Source organism: Monodon monoceros, unplaced genomic scaffold, assembly GCF_005190385.1.
Source record: "Monodon monoceros isolate NGI ecotype Baffin Bay Population unplaced genomic scaffold, NGI_Narwhal_1 Super_Scaffold_19, whole genome shotgun sequence".
NCBI classification, from domain to species: Eukaryota; Metazoa; Chordata; class Mammalia; order Artiodactyla; family Monodontidae; genus Monodon; species Monodon monoceros.
The window spans coordinates 63,771,472-63,795,652 of record NW_021703775.1 but is presented as its reverse complement, the minus strand read 5'-3'; positions in this window follow the sequence as shown (position 1 = coordinate 63,795,652).

Below are 24,181 nucleotides of genomic sequence, written 5' to 3'. Positions count from 1 at the left end.
TAGTTAAACATTCAAAAGTACACATGCTTATTTTGTTGGGAAAATTATACACATTTGTTTGATTAGCTTTGGTAAATAAAATAACCAAGTCATCACTCAAGACAGACGTGGCTGCAAAATTGATTCAACGAAATGTCAAAATAAATCACAGCTTAAAAATGCATGGTATGTAACTTCTAAAAATGAAAACCACTTCTATCTCTGTCAGAGATGTGAAGGCTGTGCATTAAAATTGTATCAAAAGTGAATGCATTTTTGAAGGGAAAATATTGATTTAATCGACTCTTCCTGACTAGTGATTTGAATCATGATTTGAATCAATTTGATTTTAATCGAGCCCACCCTTTCCAAAAGTCATTTATACGTGCCTTTGGAGTGCATGATGTTATTTCCAGTGGTCTATTTGTCTCTCTAGTTATAGGATGTTCAGACTGATATGAAAAGGGCTGTGCTCCCCACGTCGTGCCAACAGGGCAAGAGCACAGCCTTCTGCAAGCCCAGACCGGTTGCAGATAATTCCAGGAAGGCTGACCAAGCACAAGCTATAATTACTAAGCAGTGAGCAGGCAGCCACACAGGATCCAAGTGCAGGTGTAAAGGCCAAGCCTCAGCGATAGAAGTTCAAGTGCCACACCCCAGGCTCTTGTAGACTTCCAGGATGGAGGTCAGGAATAAGGCTGACCTTGGTCCCAGGGCACTGGAGTGCTCAGCGGATCTCAGCCATAGGAGAGGCTGAGAGCCAGAGAACAGGACAAGGCAGGAGCTTGGGGGGAACCAGAGGATTAGAGTAGCCCCTGCAGGAAGCTGACCTGCTGCTAAGAACATGAGTTAGGGGTTCGGGGAAACAGAATCGTGCAGAAGCTGATCAGGTAAATTAACTGTAACCTCTGTGTCAGCTTCCTGAAGGGGATTACCAACTTCCTAAAGATGTACAATGTGTGGCACAGGTCAACTTGGTACATGGGAAGTACTTGATATGAGTTATTACCGACAAGGAGGAGGACGAAATGTTCCCTGCTAGCATAACCAACTATCCGGGGCCGGGTTCCCAAGACGTGGTTCATCCAGTGCTAAACCAGGCAAACTGGGATGGCTTGTCCTTCTCTCCCTGCGCTGTACCCAAAATGATCACAGAGCCTGGGCTGGGTTGGAAGCTGCAGGTGGGCTTACATGCCTTTAGCTGCGGGCATCTGAGGCCATTACAGTCAGGGAGCCAGGAACCATACCTTCCTGGGGGAAAAGCTGAGTTTTCTTGTTTGAGGATCATGGTCTGGCATTTCCCGTCACAGTGCCTGGTGAAGTGAACATAGTGAATCGATGATCGTTAACGAGCTGCCCAGTCTAATCATTTCCTCCCGTCGGTTCCAGTTAAAGAAAACAGAACAAGGGGGTGGGAGGGGATGGTAGGAAGCGGGGTCTGGCTGTGCCTGGGCTCACTGAGTTTCAGCTGGTCTCCCCACCCTCCATCAGGTGCCTACCCAGAGCCTCACTCACTGCAGGAGCCTGGCAGGTGGTGGGCACTCAGCCACGTGCAAAGCACCTGAATAAGTGAAGTGATGGGGCCAGGGTTCCCATCTGCTGCCTCCTTGGCTGTGTCTCTGCAGAAAGGCCTAGACTCTCAGCTGGGAATTACTATCAGGGAGCCTTGGTTCAGTGGGCAGGCCCTGGTCTCCCGGGTCAGGGGCTGAGGCCCAAGGCCTTCCCCATAACCCGTCACCAGACCCCACGTGTAACCCAACAAGAGGGCAGTTACACAACTTCGAGTCCCTACTTCCTCTCCTGCTGCTGGCGAATCTCAGAACAGTGGAAGCAAGGAGGGCCCAGGGGATGCCTGGTGAGAGGCTGTTGGTGGGGGAAGCTACAAGGGACACCTCAGCTCCCTGAGGTTGTTGGGATGGACTTAGGAACACGATTTCTAGAGACGGCTGATATACAGCAAGTGGGGAAGAAAGTGAACCTGCCTATCACCCTCCAAATTCAGCCTCAGCTAACACACACTGGACAGGCACTGGAAGCAGCCACCGTGCTAGGCACTTGCTCAGATTTTGTCCTCATTTACTCCTCACACACAAAACTCTAAAATAAGCATTATTATGCCCCATTTTTTTTTTTTTGATGAGGAAACAATCTCAGGGAGGTAGACTCTGAGGCTAAGAGAAGTGAGCTGTTGATGCAACGAAGCTACTTAGGAGTTTGGTGTGTTGGCTAAAGCAGAAGCAGTTGATTCTGGAACCTTCAAGATGTGGGTTGGGACGGAGATCAGGAACATGCACCGAACCGATGGTGGCTGATGCAAGGAACCAGGAACCTGGTGCCAGAGGAACAGACTTCTTTGGACCAGCCGTCCGGTGTGGCGTTTGAAGCCCCGTGGTTGATGTATCCAGCTCCTCCACGTTTATTAAGGGCTTTGACACCCTGACCTGATGCTCAGCCTGCCTGGGTCCTGGGGATGGGATTGGCATGGGGCGTCCTCCTTGGAGACGCTGCGGCGGTGGGCCAGTGAAGGAGAAGCAGCATGGGTTCGTACACCCCACACAGTAGGGCTGGAATAATGGCTCTGCTCCTTGGTAACTAGGCAGCCTTAAGCAAGTCACTTAACCTCCCTGAACCTCAGTCTCTTCATCTATAACCTGGATCACCCATAGCTGGTGTGACTATTAAAAATAGCATGTGTGACATGCTTAGCATTGCATGGGGTGCAGTGTAGCCCTCCATACATGGGGAACGTTATTTTGAGCAACATTTGCTAACCCGCCAGGGTGCCAGGCCCACAAGCCAAACAGAAGCGATAGGACTCCCCCATTAACGGCATTTAACCACGCCAGACTGACCTGTCTGACTAGGAGCCCGATTCAAAGCCTTCGTTCCTCACTCCTGGTCTTCCAGGCATCCAGAAAGGCAAGCCAGGATCAGGACAACAAGAAGGGCTTCCAGAGAGAGGGCGGAGCCAGTGCTCAAGCATAACCTTCAGAGCCTCAAAAAGATGCCCCCAAGCACAGCCGCAGAGCTCAACTCCGAGCCCAGGGACAACAAGGGAGCCTTAATCACAGGAAGGTGGTGGGGAGATGGGGTGGGAGGCGGGCTGGGCGAGGCAAGGGTGTCAGCCTCTGCAGCCCCTGGCCTGGGAACTGGTGTCCTCACCGGGAAAACCCAAGTCCCAACCTGACTTCTGCCACCTCCATCACACTTTCTCCGGCTCCCTGTCATCACTCCCCTGCCACCCTCTAATGGGCTCATTAGAAGTCACTCCATTTCCTTTCTGTGCATTGCTGTGACCCCTCATCTCTCCTGTGCCTTTTTGATGCTTCTCTAATTGAAATGCTCAGTTCCTGCCCATGTGTAACACTCGCTCTGTCACCTCCCACCCCGGCCATCAGGCCTTCACTACGTCCCAAGATCTCTGGATTGGGGTCACACTATTCCAGGCTAAACCGTGATTTTCAGGCACACAGAGTTGCCATCTCTTAACCCTTTCACCTGCCACTACCCTCCAAGTCACGGCCTTTTAGCCCCACAAGTCAGCTCAGGCCACAGCCACAGGCCCACCCTGCTGAACTGGATGCCTCCAAAGCATGTGCTCACAGCCACGCTCTTAATCACCAAGCTATAAGTGATGGCTCCCTAGGCCCCTGACCTTTACTTTCCATCTCCCTCCAGGCCTTTCTACTGTTGCAGAATGTGACCTTGAGAAAGTAACTTCATCCCTCTGGAGCTGTGTTTACAACTATAAGGACAGAGGTCTATGAATTTTGTTAGAAGATGAGATAAAAAGACCCTATGAATGTAGTAATACTTTCAAATGAATTTGTATCTTATTCATTACAACACCATCATTTGAAAAATAGTAGTACATAGATGAGTGAGATCTATTATTACTGGTACACTATGGCTTCTTGGACCCAGGGTAATGATTCCACAGTCCCCCAGGGGACCACAGCCTGTAGGTTGGCAAACAGAGGACTAGATAATCTCCAAGGGCCTTTCAAGGTCATTAATTCAACAAATATTTACTGAGTGCCTGCCAGTAAGTTTACATTCTAGTTAGGGAAACAGAAAAAAATCCAAGAGAACAAATGAAAGAATGACTAATTGTGGTAACTGGTAGGAAACATAGGACAGACATAAAAAATGAGGTAGTCTGAGGAGAGTGGCCTCCTTTAGAGAGAATGGTTAAGGAAGTCTTCTCCAGGGTAGTAACATTTGACCATATGACCTGGACGATGGCAAGACACCAGCCATGGGAAGGGGTGGGTTGGGGAGAAGAGGGGCAGAAGGCATTCCAGGAAGAAGAAACAGCCTTTCCAAAGGCTCTGAGGCAGGTGCCAATGTGGTCTGTTTAAGATCTTTATGGCTGCGGGTGGGGACATTGGAGGGGCAAATTACTGAAGAGACATTGAAGAGACAAACAATTCCATTTGGATGTACTGACTTCAAGGGTTATGCATGGCAACCAAACGGCACCGTCAAGGCAGCTGAATAGACAGGAGGTGAACACTCAGATCCCTGAGCTAGACACATACATTCAGGAGTCATCAGTGCAGAGAAGGCACCTCAAACTCTGTGAACAGTGATGGAGTTTAGAGAAAGTAGAGAAGAGGGGCTCTAGACCAAGTCCTGAGAAATACCACCACTGAGCTGGGGGAGAGGAGGAGAAGAAAGAGATGAGGAGGGACAGTCATGGCAAGAGAGGAAAACCAGGACCTGGTGAGGGTGTGAAATCCCAAAGAGAAAGGAATTCCAGAAGGAGGGAGCTCCCACCTGGGTGGAATGCTACTGAGACATGGAGAACGTAAGATGAGAATGGAAACATATCCACTGGCTTTGACAATGTGGATGATGTTGGTGACCTTGATCAGAGGGGCCTAAGTGGAGTGGTTGTGGCAGTAGCCATTGGAGGAGACGGAAACAGAACAGGAGGTGAGGAACTGGGGACACGGTGTGTAGGCAACCTCTTCCAGAGGTCTGGCCATCAAGAGAAACAGAACAAAGGTGTGGAAGATGAAAGAATATGGTGGAATATTGCTCAGCAAGCATGCACTCCCTCTCCCTCCATCCACAGGAGAGGAGTGTGTTTCCCACCCCACTGATGTTGGGCTTGGACCTCTGACATGATGATCTGGCATATGAGATGGGCAGATATGCCCTGAACAAGGGCTTGAAATGCACTTGCATGACTGGGCCTGCTCTCTGCAGCTCCTGCCTTTCTCCATGAGAAGAACATACCTTGGGTAGCCTCTGGATGAAGGAGGATGAGTGACATGTAGAACACATTAGGACACAACCCACAATTTGGAGCCCAGCTTAGATCTGTGGACTCCTGGCCAACCTGAAGGCCTATGAGCAAAAAAAAATGCTTGCTGTATGAATGCCCCTGAGATGCTGTGGTTATTTGTTATGCAGCATTTTTATGGATATGGCTGACTGATACAAGGGAGAACATGTAGTCAGATATCTTTATTTTTAAGATAGGTGATACTAGAGTATGTTTGTATACTAATAGGAAAATGATCTACTGACATGAAAAACGATTTTGATGCCTGGGAAATGTGAGATAGCTTTGGAAGGGCAACATCTATGAGAAGAGTGAGAAGGAATGCGATCCCGAGGACAAGTGGAGGGGCTGGTCTTCGGTAAGAGGAGGGTGGTATATCCATTGTAATAAGAGAGGAAAAGGTGGGTACAGATGCCAGACAGTTTAAAAATCTGGTCGAGGAAAGATGAGGAGCTCAGGTTGGGTGGACTCGAACGTCTCAAGGACTAATGTTGCAAGGTCATTTGTAGGAAGTGTCCTTGGTTGTGGTGACGGGATGCTTTGCTGCCTGCTCTTTGCCTTTGCTTAAATGTCTAATCTTCTCCACTGATTTAAATTCTAATCAGCCCCACTCTCTCCTTGAAAGCTTTTGCTAACTACTCTAGCTTACCATGACCCCTCACTTCTCCCACCATAGCTGCAGTCTCAACCCCAGTCCAATACTGATTAGCTTCTCATTGTTTGCTTCAAGACTAATGCCACCTCTTCCCTCTGCTGGACTTCAGCTTGATAAGACACGCGGGCCAGGCCGTCTGCTTCTTTTGAGTCCCCCAAAATACCAATGACATCATGATGGTCATGCTGAGGTGGCTTAATAATTACTCGTTAACTGGCTTAAGAAGAAAAAGTATTTGTCTGTCACTGTTTCATCTTCTAGAATAGCTGACTTGGACCAAAACAAACCAGGCAAGACCAGCTGTTAAGAGTTAGCCACCAGAACTATTGTTTTCTGGAGACAGACACATTTTCTGGTTTGGGGTTATTTTTTTTCTCACTTCTTATGCCGACTTCCCTGAAGCCTGATCCGTTTTTTCTTTTTTTTTTTCTTGACTGCTTCCAAAATGCCTTCATCAGTCCTGCCTCGGACGTACTGACATCTTCCCTGGGAAAGCAGAAGGGTTATTTTCCAGATGTCCTTTAATGCCATTGCTTAGAGGGCTTTCTGTTTTATTTTTAATGAAACAAAAGGCAGCAGATCTGACAGGTGATGCTCGGGAGCGTGTATTTCATGCAAGGGGTCCCAGAAATAATAAGCAGCAGGCCTGCTCCCTCCATCCCAAATACGCAGATCTTATTTATACCTGAAAGAGATTAGAGGAATTTCGCTCTCAAGGGCTTTCCCAGCCTGAGCCAGGGTAGCAGAGTATACTTGAAGTCTAGGTTCAAGGTACCTGACAGTTTCCAAAGGTCCTGCACTGCCACCTTCAACACCCACCAGTTATGTGTGGGGATAACAGGACTGGTCCAAAGAACACTTCCTTGGCAACAGGGCTGCCACAGGCAAACTCGTGAAGCAGGTGCGGGTGCTCACCTTCCATCCCCTTGAGGGTTCCAATCCACCCTCCCAAGTTCCCATCATTTTCAGACACCAGAATCATCAAGCCAGCCCACCCCTCCTTCTCTGTTGAAGCAAAGTGTCCCTCAAGAAGCCCTCCAGTCCACAGCTGGGCTGGGTGAGGGTCCCCTCTTCTGAGCTTCCGGGAGTACCCTACTCTCACCTTCTAGCCAAGCAACGACAATGACATTAGGTATCTCCCCTACGAGGCTCTGAGCTCTCTGGGTCTGGGGCTGTGTCTTATCTACCTGTCCTTCCTTCTCTAGCAGTGCGCCAGACACAAGTGGGCACTGAATAAATGTTGTATTTTATTATATTCAAACAACAGAGGTAGCAGAGAATTCAACTTGCCTGGGATAAGCCTCAGCTCTGCCTGAACCATGAAGCCCGAGGCAGTCACTTCATCTTTAAGGCACTTTCTCTTCTTCTGTGAAGGTAGATATTTTAATATATACCTCACAGGTTCTGTGATGACAGAGTTAAATAGTGCATGTTTATAAACTGGCAAGTGTTTTACAAGGTAAGTCATTAGTACTAATTCATACTAAAGTTGTAAAGCCTGGATTCCCTCACCCCAAAATATTTTCACTTTTAAGCAGACCCTCTGACATCCCTTCCCTCTTGCATGGAGGGCAATGTTTCCCCTCCTTCATCAGCGGGGGGTATTTCAGGCATGGACAAAAGGAGTTGTATTTTTTTTTTTTTTTTGGTCTGAGGAAGGAGCTCAGGGCTCTTAAATAGAGAATACAGACCAGAGGTCAGCAAGCTATAGCCCACTGCCCAAATCTGACCCACCACCTATTTTTGTATGACAGGTGAGCTAAGAACAGTTTTTACATTTTTAAATAGTTGGAAAAACAAGTCAGAAGAAGAGCATTTTGTGACACATGGAAGTTATACGAAATTCAAATTACAGTGTCCATAAATAAAGATTTATTGAAACACAGCCATGCTCTCTTGTTTACATATTGTCTGTGGCTGCCTTCATGCTACACCAGCAGAGCTGAGTAGCTGCAACAGAGACCATATGGCCTGTAAAGCCAAATTATTTACTAAGTGGTTCTTCAGCGGAAAAGTTTGCCAACTCCTGATATAGACCATCTTTCTACTTGCTCCAAGGCTACTCCCAGAAAAAGATCTAGAATGAGTCAGGATTTGATTCTGGGAATCGTACTTTAATAGAGGTATAGACAAAATGGATCACATTCAGTTAGGCAACCAGGAATGCTCTGGGACCCAGACACGTGTCACAGGAAGAATGGTTAGAGAGATAATTAAGCGGGTACCTTCAATTATCCAAAGAGCTGTTAGGAAGAAGGAAGATAAGGGTCCTTCTCTGTGGCTGCAAGGAGTAAACTTAGGACTGAAGACCCACTTCAGCTCAACATAAAGAAGCATCCTGGCTGTCTGTGCCAACTCAAGCGATGAGTTCCCCACCACTACATGTACTCAGACTAGTGAGTATACAATATTGTGAGTTTAAAATGTAGTGATCGATGACCAGCATCTGTTCATCTTTTAGAAGACTGTACAACAGGAGAGGCCATGCCACTTCTAGAAGCAGTGCCTGGGGAGTCTGGGGCTGCATATCCTGAGCAGGGACCACAGACATGGTATGTTGATTCCCACACACCAGGCTTCATCTCTCCTCTTTAGGAAAAAGACAGCGTGAATCTATCACACCACGCTCCTGCAAAGAATAATGAATAGCACTGTTAACAAATGACAAGTGCTACATTTCTTCTTATTATCTATCACGTATACATCACTTTATTTCTGTAGTATCCAGCAGGTGTTGAATGCAAATGGGCTGAAATACACTTTTACAGACTTGCAGCCTCCTATAAAGAAAAACACCCAAGAGCAGAACAGTAAGGCTGCCAGGTTATTCCAAGACCTAGACTGAACTACGCTGAGCTGGACTTGAGAAGCCCTTCCCAAGCATGTTGATTGGCTGGAAATCCATTGCATCCAGGTCATTCACATTAGTTTATGGTGCAATAAAATGTACCCCAGCTGCAGGCTTTGACCTGGCCCATTTGGAGGCCAAAGCTATTTGTGTGAGAGCCACGGAAATTGGCCACAGGCAACATGTGGCCAGATCCCCTTGATCACTCTTTTTGCTCTGGCACTAGTATGTCCTTGGGTCTCCCTTGATCCATTTTTATTGCACATCCCAGACTTTACCACTCCCCAGGTGTCTCTCAGCTTCTCTGCTCTCTCCATTTTGCATATGGAGAATGGAAGTTTACGATTAAGGAATTTTCCCAAAGAACATGAGGCTGGCTGGTCTTGAGACCGAAAGGCACAGGCTGTGTCTGGTCCTCCACAGAGACTCACTGTAGGGAGTGTGCTGGGTGAGGGGCAAGGAATGGAGTAAAGGAAACCGGGCTCTGGCCCCATTGTTGCCCCAATGATAGGGGGCCCCATGCGGGTCATTTCTCCTCTATGGCCTTAATAGCTCATCTGACCAATGAGCATATTAGACCAGAAGCCAGGTCAGAGCCACAGGGGAGGAGTATGAAGATCAAAATGAGAAATAGGCCAGGCAGTGATACAAAAGAACCACTAGGTAAACATCAAGTCTTGAGTGGAATCAATGAGTGTATTCTGGCTGAGTGCAAATAGCGTGCTGAGTTAAAGAGATATGGACAGCAGAATACTCATGGAAACATCAGTGGGAGTGGAAAAAGACAGAAAGATGGCAGAACCCAGAGAAGACAACCAGAGATGACTTAATCTTGGTCGAGATTTGTCACTGCAATAGCTTAATGCCATCAACACAACACGAGGTAGGTTAAGCACTGGGATCCCATCCAGCATTCAGCGTCTGTGAATTTCCCCCTTGTTCCAGATGTGCTGACAAATGTGCATGAACCCCGACAAGAGAACAATTGCAAGCTGAGTATCTGACATAGCACGGGCCCTGCATTAAGCTAACTGGACACAGGGGAAATCATCCTTAAAAAAAGTGCATAAGCCAAAGTCTCCACTTCCATTTATACAAGAAACGGTCTCCGCCTCAACCTCCTACTTTTTACTTTCCACTAAGATGTTCTTTGGTCCTGAGAAGGTCAACCTGCCTACTCAGCAGGACAAGTCATGATTACAGCAGGTCACTGAAAAATTTTACAGCTCTTGACCCTCCGTGGAGGGAATGCAGGCTAGCTAGAAAGGGATGAAAATTTATTTCCACGACCAGCTATTTAATATCCTAATCTTTTCCAAGCTATCTCCATAGTAGTTATTGAATATTTTCAACACAACTCCTTTCTCTAGAAAAAGTTCCCAATGTAGCTGACACTTATGACTTAGAAACTAAGACCCTCTACCTTTCTTTGCCTACTTAAATGTGAGGAATGGTACCTGTATTCCTTGTCTATGGCTGCTGTAACAAATTACCAAAAACTAGTGGCTTAAAACAATGTAAATTTATTCTCCTTCAGTTCTCTAGGTTAGAAATCCAACACGAGTCTCAGTGAGCGAAAATCAAGGTGTCTGCAAGGGTATGGTCCTTCCGGAAGCTCTAGGGGAGAATGGGTTCCCTTTCCTTTTCCAGCTTCTAGAGACCACCTGTATTTCTCGGCTGTGTCCTCTATCTTCATGGCCAGCAACGGTGGGTGGGGTCCTTCTCACACCCATCCCTCTGACCTCTTTTGCCTCCTTCTTCCCTTTTAAGGACACTCATATTTACATTAGACTCGCCTGGGTAATCCAGGCTACTCTCCTTAAAGTCAACTGATTAGCCATGTAACTCCCCTTTGCCGTGTACGCTAACGTACAGTTTCTAGGAACTAGGACATCTTGGGGGAGTAGGGGGCATTATTTTACCTACCACAGTGGGAAATGGTTTCCTCTACTAGCTAAGGCATATGACCCTGGCCAAACCTCGTCACTTTGGTTTTCTCCTCTAAAATCAAGGACTTTAGTCTCAGATCTTTAAGATACGTAACTTTATGGGGATAAAATAAGGTCATTAAAAGATCAGCTTCTGTCGCGTGCATTCGTTTTCAAAGCACTTGCCTATGCTTTGTCTCATTTAATCCTCGCATCAATTGGGAGATACATAGGGAATATACTGCCGTCATCCCCGCTTTGTAGAAGTATAATCTGAGAGTAAGAAGTTAAATGATTTGCCTAAGATCACACAACTAACAAATGATAACACTTGTGGTCTCAAATTAGAGTTTTCTAATAACACATGCCCCGCGTGAAAACCTGCTCTGAATACCATGGAAATGTACACACAGGGAAGATGGTAACCACCACTACCACCATCACCACCATCACCACCAGCATCACCATTCGGCCAAAGCACAACTTGACCTCAGTGGAGAGGTGTGGCAATAGTAGACACTGGCCTCTGAATATAACTCAGAACCCTGGGTCTCTCACTGCATTTCTGTCCTCTGTCTGGCTGTTTCCCATTGAAAGTATCTTCCTAAAACCATATTCTTCCTTTCTTGCTATGCGACTACACACCATCAGGTTAGTCCTGGTTCTAATCAAGGAGAAGTAGTCAGGATCGTCCAGCTGGGGAAGGACTGCGGGGGAGTCTCATGTACTCTGTGCGGTGCCAGGTGGTGTGAGAGGTGCCTCCCGCTTGTGTGAGACACAATAACCAACCACAATTACGGAAGCTTCTCCCCGTCCTCCTGAGTCAAATGCAGCAGAAGGGAAAACATGAACATGAAGACATTTTCTAAGAAACAAGGAAGGAGAAGAGAGCTACAGAAGATTATCTGAAAATCTTTGAGGTGCAGTGGACATTAGTTGTCTTTTGGCCTCGTGCATCCATTGTCACCTCTCAATATCTTTGGGGGACAATTCCTCTCCCCACTCTTAGACCATGCGCTTGCTCTATCCTCCATCCTCCACTCCAAGGGCAGAGAACTAACTCCTCCCACACGTATTTATTGAGCACCTAATAAGCGTTCTAGGCATCAGAGATACAAGAGTAGACAAGCCAGATGAGACCTCTTTGGTCACAGAGCTAAAAAATAAACAAATGAGAAAAAAAAAATTCAACAAGATCTTTTTGAGAGTGTTTTGCGCTATGGGAAAATAAAATAGGGGTTTGTTACAGAGAGATTATTATTATCTGGACTTTTCGGTTATGTTAGCTTAATTCTTCTGTTTCCTGTTGTCCACACGCAAGCATCCTAACATAGGACATTCACACCCTAATACTAAGCCTCCTTCATACTGTCCATAGAGTCACACTGTACTGACCACTCTAAGACCTCTGTGATCATGGGAAATGCGAAGATGGGAAAGAATCCAGAGTTGGCAGGTTCCAGCCCAGAACCTCAAGGCTCTTGCTCTAACTCAGCACCTTCCACCTGGACTGGAGTGTTTGCTCACCAATAAAATGGGGGAATTTCACGAGTGAATCTCAGTGATCCATTCCATGCCCTCTGTTTCATGTCCTAGGCTCTACGTGGTCAGAATTGTTCAGACTTACATTAGAGCTGGGAACTGAGTAATCGCAAGCTGGTATCAGTTACCCTCATACATCTCTACTGAAAAGCTGCAAAACAAGCATCTAACACTTGATCCAGATCCATACCAAAGCGTCAGGGGAGATGCAAACCGCACACTCAGCAAATGCACTGCATTCTGCAAACAAACATTCCACTGCCCCGTAAAAGTCAGTGATTCGAGATGATGCTGAGTTTACCTGAAAAACTCACAGTGGACTCTGAGGAGCTCTGCCTTTATCCTTCACAGCTTATTAAAGGGGGAAAGGTTTGGGTAAATTACATTCAGTTACAGTAGAAGCATTTGTACCCTGTTCTGTAGGTGAGGGATAAGGGGGTGTGCATCATTTTGTGAGATAAATATATCAGGGAATATGTCAGAATCCTGCTAGTATAATAATCCCTTTTAAAAATGGATGCATTTACATGGTTGAAAAAAAAAAAAGGCACACAATGGAAAGTTTCCCTTCCACCCCTGTCCATCCCGAGTTCATATCAGCACCCCTAAAGGCAAACCATTGTTAGCTTGTTATGTTTCCTTCCAGAATTTCCCATGCCTATAGAAGCAAATGTGAAATATACATTCTAATTCTGCCTCACCCCCACTCCACCACCTTTTATACAAAAGTGAGCATTGTATACACTCTGTTCAGAATTTTTTTCTTCATTTGGCACTCTGATAGGTGAAATATGGTATTTATATGTAGTTTTAATTTGGCTTTTTCCAAGGTAAGGTTGAGCATATCTTTCAACACATTTAGGGCCATTCATATTTCTTTTTCTATGACTTCTCTGGTTATATCTTTGCCTATTTTTTCTATAGGACTGAAATTCTTATTGACTCTTTGGAGCTCTTTATCTATTAAAGTGATTAGTCCTTTGTCATTTGTCTTTTAGGTTTACTTTATACAGAATATTTTTTACTATTCAGGTGATTTTGTTGGGTTTTTTTTTCTTTCAATTTTTATCTAGTCAAATATATCAGATTTTTCTTTTACAGCTTCTGGATTTAAATCTTGCTTAGAATTGCCTTCTCTCTGTTTTCTTTCGGTACCTTTATAGTTTTATTTTTACATTTAAATCTTAGTTTTGTTTTGAATTTTATCCTGGCATATATATGGTATGAGGTATAAATGCAATTTTATTTTTCTCCCATAGGGATTTTTTAAACTTATAAGCTTTTCCTCCCATGACTTGAGATGCCACCTCTAACAAATACTAAATGATCACATGTATTTGGGTCTATTTCTAAACGATCCATTCTGCTTCTTTTAACTATTTGTGAATGTGCCTCCAACACTCTTTCAATAAATGAGGCATTATAGTAAGTTCTAATAACTGGGAGGGCCAGTCTTCCCACATTGTTTTTCTTCTTCAGAATTTTCCTGACTATTCTTATTTATTTTTTTATATGAACTTTAAGCTTACCTAATTAGATTGTATTAAATTTATAGATTGTATTTAGATTGTATTAAATTTATAAAGAGAATAACATCTATTGTCTTTCCATCGAACATGATATATCTCTCCCTTTGTTCAAGGCTCCTTTTGTATCCTTTAGTAGTGTTTTTAAATCCTCTTATACACCCTATATATCTTTTTGCTAAGTTTATTATTGTTTTACATTTTTTGTTGTTATTGTAACTGAGGGCTTTTCCAATGTACATTCTGTTTGATGTCTGTATATACAAAAGGTATCGATTTCTGTTTACTAATTTTTGTACATTGTTACTTCACGGGATTCTTTTATTGTCTGAAAGTTTTACAGTGATTTCTCTTATGTTCTCCAGTCATGCAGCCATAATATCTCACACAGTGACTATTGCCTTCTCCCCATTTCTCTCTTCTAATTGTTTTCTCTTGTCTAGTTGCAATGGAAAGTATCACCAGCACGATGATGAATAATAGTACTAATAGTATAGATCCTTATTCTTTACTTTAGTGAGAATTCCTTTAGTGTTTCCCCATTAAGAATGATGCTGGCTTTTAGTCCGAGATAGATATATTTTTAGCATGTTAAGAAAGTACCTAGCTGACAGGAATAAAGACGCAGACGTAGAGAATGGACTTGAGGCCATGGGGAGGAGGAAGGGTAAGCTGGGACAAAGTGAGAGAGTGGCATGGACATATATACACTACCAAATGTAAAATAGATAGCTAGTGGGAAGCAGCTGTATAGCACAGGGAGATCAGCTCAGCACTTTGTGACCACCTAGAGGGATGGGATAGGGAGGCTGGAAGGGAGACGCAAGAGGGAAGAGATATGGGGATATATGTATATGTATAGCTGATTCACTTTGTTATAAAGCAGAAACTAACACACCATTGTAAAGTAGTTATACTCCAATAAAGATGTTAGAAAGGGCTTCCCTGGTGGCGCAGTGGTTGAGAGTCTGCCTGCCGATGCAGGGGACACGGGCTCGTGCCCCCATCCGGGACGATCCCACATGCCGCGGAGTGGCTGGGCCCGTGAGCCATGGCCGCTGAGCCTGCGCATCCGGAGCCTGTGCTCCACGATTGGAGAGGCCACAACAGTGAGACCCGCGTACCACAAAAAAAAAAAAAAAAAAAAGATATTAGTAAAAGAAAAGAAAGTACCTAGTTGCTCCTGCTTTTGTATGTATTTTTTTTTAATAAAATATGATGAGTGAACTTTCTCAAAGGCCTTTTCGACATCTATGAAGATAACCATATCACTTTTCTGCTAATGTTCACTAGTGTAAAACTGTATCTGCATTCCAGGATTAAAACCCTCTTGATTATGATTTATTAGTTTTCAAATGTATTACTGAAATTGTTTTGCCATTTTTCCTAGGATTTTTTAATTGATATAATAAGTGGGATTAGTCTTTGACTTTCTATTTGTGCCTTCTTTGTCAGATTTTGGTAACTATTTCTCTTGTTTGTCTATGCTCTGGAATGTATTGGAATTGCCTGTTCCTTGGAAGGTTGATAAAGTTTTCTCTGTAAAACCATCTGGACTGTTTTTTTCTTATTTTGGGGTGGAGTATACCTGTTTGAAAAGGATTTTTTGTTTGTTTTTTTGTGTTCTGCCTTGGAAATTTTGGATTCTCTTCTGAGGTCAGTTTAGTAAATTTTATTTTCTTGGAAAATAATCTAGTTCATTCAGACTTTCAAATATATCTGCATAAATCTGAGCGAAGTAGTCCCCTGTGATTCCTTTAACTTCCTGTTTTCATCATTATTTCCCACATATCATTTCTTATTTTATGTATCTGCAATTGCTCCCACATTCTCCTGATTAGGTTAACTAGTAGTTTATCTATTTCATTGTTGGTTTTCCCCAAAACCAGCTTTGAAATTTATTTCAACTGTTTCAGTAACTCATTAATTTTTACTTTTATCTACTTCTTCCTTCTGCTTTCCCTCTGCTATAATCTTTTCATTCTGTTATAACTCCTTGACTTAGATGACTAATTCATGTGTTTTCATTCTTCTGTGTAAATATTTAAGGTCATCATTTTCCCTCTGAGTACTGCTTTAGCTTCATCACATCTGTCCTGATTTTTTTTTTTTTATCAATTGCTGTTTTCCAGAAAATCTGAATTTTCAGTTTCTAGTTTCCTCTTTGAGCTATGCATTAAAGGGGTCTTTTTATTTTGTTTTGATTTGATTTTACTTTTAGTGGAATGGTCTTTTGATTTTCTGATTTAGTATTACTTTCTAGCTTAATTGTACTGTAATTAGAGAATACTGCTTGTATCTCTTTCTTCTAATTTGGGGGATTTACTGAGGTTATCTTTAGCCCCTAATAGACGGTCAATACTTGTGAATGTTTTGTGGGCCCTTGAAAGACGCATTCTCTTCATTTATTTAGTCTATAGGGTTTGCAATGTATCAATCAGATCTGCTTTATTACTTATGCTAATTAGGTTTTCAATATTGATTTTTATTCTTGTCCAGTTATCTAGAGACCGAAACATGTAAATTAAAGTGATCTGTTACTAGTGTGCTTTGCTGTATTTCTCCTTGAATCTCCTGAAATTTCTGTTTTCTCAATATTGCTGTTTTTTTCATTGTGAAATGCATACTTTAGCATAATGAAGTTCCTTTATCTCATTTAATGCATTTTAACCTGAATTCTACTTTTTCTGATGCAAGCCTGTGATTATTACTTTATTTCTATATTTACTTTTTTATTAACCTTTTAAAGCATTTTCCTGGTGTTCCTTTACTCATTCTTCCTGTAGTTTCAACCTTGCCATTTCACTTTCCTTAAGGGTGTCTCTCTAAACAACAGAGAATTGGGTTGTGATTTATAATCCTATCCGAAAATCTTTTTAAAAGGTGAGTTAAACTCATTTATATTTAGCAGTATGACAAATGGGCTTGCTCCTCGTTCTCATTTTATATCTTGTTTCCTGAATTCTTGGCATTATTTTTAGTCTTTCTGTGATTGTTTATGCTGTGGGATTCTTCTGCGAAGGCTCATGCTTTCATTCTAGTGGTTACATTTCATAACTAAAACATTATATACTAATCTTAATCTATGTCTTTAGACGTGATTTATGAGTCTTATACTACAAGCAAAGATAAAATTGGTATATCTCCTCCTCTTCCCCTTCACTTCCCTTTCCACAGAGGCATAGCAAAGGCATGGTCAGGGTAGGGAGAGAAAGAGACTTACATCCCTGGACACCAGTTATAAAAATGCATAGAAATTTAACACAGTGGCAGCTGCATGCAGGGAGGGAGATGACAAACACATTACAGAGCCCCTTGGCACCATTTACTCTGGCTAGGCTGCATCTCTCTTCCATCACCTGATTTTAATCAATAATATTATCTTTCATAATGTTTACCATTTATTGTTAAATATAATTATGCTTATATTACTTCATTTGTCAGCTCTAAATTACATCTTTTGACTCCCTGCTATTATCGAGTGAGGCATTCAGACAACTTACTTTTTCCCCCTTCCCCTTCCAATATCCGTTGGTTGTGTTATTTCTACATCATCAGGGCACAGAACATTTACATTCCCCTCTGTTGCTCTAATCCTTATATTTGTTTTAGCTTTAGTGTAGATTGACAGTTGGAGCTACTCGGCGCTCATCCTCACTCTTCCCTTTGTTGACTGAAGTTCATCCTCTACTAGTTTGCTCAGGAAGCGCTCATGGGAACAATATTCCCTGAGTTATCGCATGCTCAAAACTGTCTTTATACTTAAAAGATGACTAGGATGGATGGGAATTTTGGCTCACATTTTTTTCCCTTGCTTATCTTGTAGACGTTTCACTGACTTCCAGGCGTTTAATGTTTCTGCAGAGGAAACTGGGGCCAACCTGATATTTTTCTCTTCATAAGTGACTTGATTTCTTTGCCCAGATTCCCAACGAATTCCTTTTCCTGTCTTTCTTTGCTTTTTTCTTGTCTTTCTTTCCTGCCTGTCTGCCTTTCTTTTCTTTCTTCCCTTTCTTTCTTCCCTTCTTCCCTCCTTCCTTCCTTCCTTTAAACTGTCTTTTTCATGATCCCTTTGTTAATTCTGAAGTAATTTCAAACCTTAAAAAAAAAGGTTGCAAGAACAATACAGACTCTTACACTCCCCTCCACACAAATTCCCTAGATGAGAGCATTTTACTGTATTTTTCCCATTTGTGGAGAGAAAGCGAGAAAGCGAGAGATTTTTCTTGTGACATGATGTCTATCATCTCTAAGTACTCCAGTGTATGCCTCCCAAAGATAAGGACCCTTCTAAGCAGAACCACCATACAAACCCTTCTGGTCAAAAAATCAACACTGATACAGCACAGCCTGATCCACAGGCCTAATCAAAGATCTCCAACTGTCCTAACAATGTCTCCTTTCCCTTCCCGGTGTAGGGTCCTATCCACTACCACGTGTTCCATTTAGTTGTCATGTCTCATCAGTTTCCTCCAATCTGGAACAGTTCCTCAGCCTTTCTCTGTTTCTCAAGTCCTTAAAAGTCTCAGTCACAGGCCTTTCATTCTGTAGAGCCTATGTACATCCGATGCTTCCCCATGACCAGACAAAGGCCGTGCATTCTTGGTAGGAGTACAATAGAAATGATGCTGTATTCTCAGTGCAGCACATCTAGGGTACCCTAGGTCAACACATTCCACCACTATTCATGTTAATTTTGATTACCTGGCCAAGGCGGTGTCTGCCAGGTTTCACCACTGACAATTCACCATGTTTCCATTGTATTTGATTACAATTTTGTGGGAAGCTATTCCGTATTGTGCCAATAACATTAGATCCTTATGAAACCTCCACCCACAAGACTTAGCATCCATTGACAACTCCTGCCTGTATCAACTACCATCATGATCGTTGCCAAGTGATGAATATCTATTTCCATTATTCCTTCTACATTTCTCAGTTGGCATTCTACCGTAATGAAACGTTTCCCCTTTTCCCCCACTTATCTGTTTATCTATATATTGATTGATTGATTGATTCATTCATTCATCTCTAACATGGATTCCTATTTTATGCAATGGTTGTAATCTGATACTTATTTGCTTTGATGCTTATACTGTCCTTTGGCCCATGGATACTCCAAGGGCTACAGACAATGGTTTGTACAGACAATGGTTTCTGTGTCCTTCTGACAGGTTCCAATCTTTTCCTGACTTTCTGCAAAATAAAATATTTCAGGTTCATTTTACACTTTCTCTGCCCCATCCCTTAAATCAGCCATTTCTCTGAGGAGCCCCAGTAACTCCTAGTGGAAGGACAGTATTTAGAAAACAGGCTCTGAGTATTCAGTGTACACCCACGGCTGCTACAGTTCCACTGCCTCCAGGCCATCTCAGCAGAATGAGTTAGGATGTATATACATATACACATGGATATTTCTAATTCCAATCCAGCACCCCACGTTCTTTCTAGCCCTTCCTCTTTACATGGTTATAAATCTCTTCTCAAACAGTGAAAACCACGGGTCCTGTTATCCTCTCTATATATCTTTACTTGCTCAATAAATTAACTTCTGTGCCTGCCACCTCCACACCTACTCTATACTCTGCTGGGGAGGGGAGGAGAGGAAAGGGAAGGAAGGAGGGAGGAGAGAAAGGAGGAAAGAAGGGAGTTATTCCCTTCCCTTAATGCCTAAAACGTTCCAAGGCTATATCCTGGTGTTAACTGTTCCGGGTAATTTTCCCCAAAGCCCAAATTTGTGTTCTTTCAACATTTAGATGTTAACTCCTCTTTTATATCATGAAAGCTTTCTTAATTTATATTTTAAACGCTTGTTCCATTCAATGGTTTTGTGTTTTCCTTCAGGGACTAAAAGGATGATTTCTTTGGATTTCCACTGCATGTCTTCTATATCTGTCATTTTCTCTCCCATCTTTATGAACACTTCTCTTATTACAATTGCATTTATTCACTGTACTCGTTTCTACTGTCTATGTTCCACACTGAATTTTCCAGTGTCTATTTTCCCTTGAGAGCCTTCCAACTTTATCTTCATTTCTGAGATAGATTTGCCTTTTCCCTCCTTATTTTCTCCTTGGGTTCTGACAGCTTGCGTTTCACCACCTCTTGCCATCCTGTCATCCTTTCCAGAATTCTTGTTTCTGCTTTGTAGTTTTTCTTCATAGAAATGATTGCTTCATTGGGTTCTTTAAATACGCTGTGAAATACCTGATTGAAATTTTCATCTCCTCCCTACATTTACATGGAAATGTTCCTTATTTGGGGTACTTTTTGTGGCTACTACTGACATTTTTTCACTGTAATATCTTTGCTTCTATTCTACCAATACCCTCAATTTTTCATTTCTCTTTCATTACTTAGATTGTACGAGTGGATTTTCTTGGACCAGCTTTTTGTAGGAAGTCCCTGTGGGATAGAAGGAAGGACCAGGGTAGCATTTCACTATTAAAAAAAAAAAAAAAAAAAAGCTCTTTGTGGGAGAGGTAATGACTGGGAGGAGGCACAACGAGACCTCTCGGGTGCTGAAAATGCCCTAGATCTTGAACTGGGTGGTGGTTACACAAGTGTGAACATATATAAAAGCTTGTCAAGCTAAAAAATAGTTATATACTTTACTGCATGTATGTTAGACCTCAAGAAAAATGTAGGCAGGAAGGAAGGAAGGGATGAAGGGAGGGATGACTGTTTTTCTGCTGCAACAGAAATTACTTCCTGCAAATAGGTCTCTCTGGGGGATACTTTGTATCAACCCACCTCCTCTGCTTCTCTAAAGCGAAACAGGCCTGGGAGGCACCTTCCTTCTGTTTGGCTCATGCCAGTCCCTGCCCAGTGTTTGAAAAGAAGGGATACATCTTCAGGATGCCCTTGCACCTCCAGGACACACTCTCTGCCATCTGCTGCCCCGAGGCTCTCCTGCTGCTCTTCTAAACCTCTTCACATCTGCCGGTGGCCTCTCCCAAACCCAGCTGCTTAGGTCGCTCTTGCACATACTTCAGGTTCCACAGATTGTATCTATTCTCTAATTCCACTGAAAATGACATTTTGCATTTTTAAATTATTATTATTCCCCTTGTTGCTTTTGTATAATATCCAAGGACAGAAAGCAAGAGGTTGTCTTGCACAAACAACCATAGCACGCTGGAAGTTCTATTTGCCTGTTCTACTGGGTTACCACAACATCTCCAACCAGTCACCCCGTGAGCCTCAGTCTCCCCAAGAGCAGAATGGGCAGAAGGAGCTGCTGTCCTTCTCGAGCTCCTTCTGAAGATGACCAAAGCAGAGTATGGGAAGCGCAGACAGAACGCAAGTCTCACTGCTATTCGGGAGGGTGCTTTCCGTGGTGCTGATCGCTTTACCTCCCATTCTACTTCTCCTTTAGCACCAGCTCTTCTGTAGACCACCAGCCAGGAAACAGCTGGTTCTTTAAGACTAGACTGCAGACTCTCACCCCCTCCCCAACACCACCCACACTCACACCCACAGACGTAGCAGACTCTTCAAAATACCAACTTGCTGGCTGCCCTGTCTCATTTCTCTTGCTGGCTGCAAAAGTAGCAGTAGGAATGTGCCACTACTTGGCACCATCCACCTGGCTGTGAGCAAACACAAGCTCCCTCAGACAGGTGGTGTGATTTGGGAAATACCAAACCCATGACCCCATGTGAACCCCAAGGTTTCAGGCTGCAGATGGGCAATGTCAAATCACCCAGGACTCTGCCGTCACCGTATCAGTCACAAATGTTCACCCTTAGTAATTGAAGTGGCAGATGGGAACATAAATTCTTCAAAAGCAATTCACTTGCCAAGGACTAGGGAACATTATGAATGAAGTGTGAACAGTAAATTTTTCCAAGTCGGGAGGCCAGACACACCCACTCAGCTGTACAAACAGGCTCTAGAAGACCTGACCTAGTTTTCCATCCGGCTGAGAACCTTCCCGGCTGATTTCCAGGCATACACAAAGGTTTGTCCTCTCTTCCTTCTGCTACTCCTTCAAGGAAGGCTCAGAATTACAAGAGTGAAACTCAAGCAAGACAAGATGCGTAGGAGCATTGGGCATCCCATTTTTCCAAAAGGAGGAGGATAAAAACAACCCTTTGATAAGATAATCCTTTGAAGTCATATGCCCTCTTTCAGAAGGCTCTGTGGAATGGGAAGAGTCTCCTTGAGGAATGAGAAGCATACAAGTGTTCATCGTCTGCATGCTCTGGGGTGCTTTTCATGGCTGGAGGTTCCGGCAGGCCCCCAGCATCCTACCAGCAGCCCCCAACTCCCCCCCTGAGCCCTGCATTTGATGGAGGCCAACACAGTCAGCTTGGAACAGGCAGAATGCAAAGAGCTTGGGTTAGGCGCCAAGAGGCCAGGTTCCAGATAAGTTCCACCACCAACCAGCTGAGTACTCTTGAGAGGGTACCTTCTCCCGAGTCTCAGCATCCTCAGATGTAAGGAGAGCAAGTGGGTCTGATAAACTCAAAGGCTCCCTGCTTCAGCAAGTGGGGATTCCGGTTTATCCCCCGGAGCCTGGCTGTTGCCTCAATCTCAGCTCTGATACCCCTAACCCCACACCGTAAGAGAAGGCCTCACGCTTTGTGAATCAGCCACCACTTCTCCCAGGCCTGGAATGCTTGCTGTTACTGTGGCAAAACGCAATCATTACTTCAAAACCAACAGCAATGGCAAACGGCAGAGAAAATAAAACTCACCAAACTCTTACCGCAAAACCAAACCCGCAAATGAAAGAGTGGAGGAAGTGACGGTCTAAGTAACATTTCTCTAAAATGTCCAACTTTTGCCTCTCCACAAGAGACAGATCACAGAAGAAAACCACCCATGGAGTCGGAAAATGCATCATCCCTTATTCTCAGATAAATCCAGGCTGCTAACAGCGCTGATACTTTTAGAAAACCAAAGACAAGGAATCTCAGGCTTAAAAAGAGCCTGTCAGAATGTGAAATGATGCCCTTTCTCCCTCCTTGAAAGTGTAAACTGGTTTGGCTCAAATTATGTCCAATTAGGACACAGTGAAAATGAAATACACAGAAGCACAAATTCACAGAGACGCTTGCACCCAGGCACGGCCCCTCCGTCCTCCGGCAGTGTGGACAGATTGGGATGGACGCGACGCGATACAATCATTAAACATCTCTCCAGCATATCTGCTTGCAGTGTGTCTCAATAATGTGTTATGAGGTGTGTTTGTAATTGGCTACTGCTGATAGCGGTCCTTGAGAGCGAAATGGAGTGTGTCTAAATGCAGACAAAGCTACTTAGCGCGCCAGGACAAGATGGGACGCTCCTCACAAGGTCCAAATGGGATACTCGGGGCTTCTTCCACCCATAGCTTGGGAGAGAGAAAAAGGAATAATCTGTCTCAATTTTCTCAGCTCCAGAAACAATATTTATAAAATAGAAGGTGATTTCAGAGCTCATTTATTTTCCTGGTTCACAGTCCCCACTCTCTGCTGACATCATTTTCTAACCAATTTTATTTCCAACAATAACAGGAACAGCCTCAGTTCTACTTGAAATTGTTAAAAACAAATCCATTCTTTCCTTGTCTTTGAGCCCCATCTCTTTAACAAAAAATGGTTTAATTTCTGCACTGCCTTTCTTTGAAACAATATTTCATGTGTCTGAACAGCCAACTCAATCCTTCTTTCTCCCTATCTTCCCTCCTCAATCTCTTTAGTCCCTGTAAATGCAAGAAGCACACAGATCCCTCCTCCTGGCCCCCATTTCTAGACACTCCATTTGTTGGCTAATCAAGTCAAAGGTGGCCTACCTGTAGTGACTCCAAAGGACACATCGTCCACACAATAGGCATCTTGGAAATTGAACAGGCCAAGGATTTAAAAAGTCACAAAAAAGAAAGAACCCTGTTTCTTACCCAGAAGGCAATCTTTAATGAGCAAAATAAAGGCAGAACAGGAGCTACCAAGCCTGGTTCCGGCTTCCACGAAAACTGTGGCCATATGCTGGCAGAGGGGACAGTTAGCACTGTCTCCCTTGGCCTGAGTGCTGGAGAAGGAGTGACAGCACATGCACTAGATGTTAGCCACCGCTTGCTGTGTCCTTCCCCTGGCCTCCCAGTAGACGACCATGGGAAAGAAGACGTGCTTTGTCCTGAGGGGAAGCCATGTTAGCCCTGGCGACCACCATATTTTTTTCTTACGTGCTCAGAAAACCATCTGTTCAAAAATTGGGAGGGATTGATGTCAAGCTGACTGGTCTTTTTCTCTGAATGGGAAAAACTGACTCTGCAATACTTATATCAACCCTCACATAGGCACTAGATTCATGAGGGAAAAAAATCTGCAAGTCAGATTTTCAAAGATATGACTCAACCTGACTCATGTGGATTAAGGGAACTTGGACTGTAACTCCAAAGCCCTGGATGACTTGGGGTCAAGG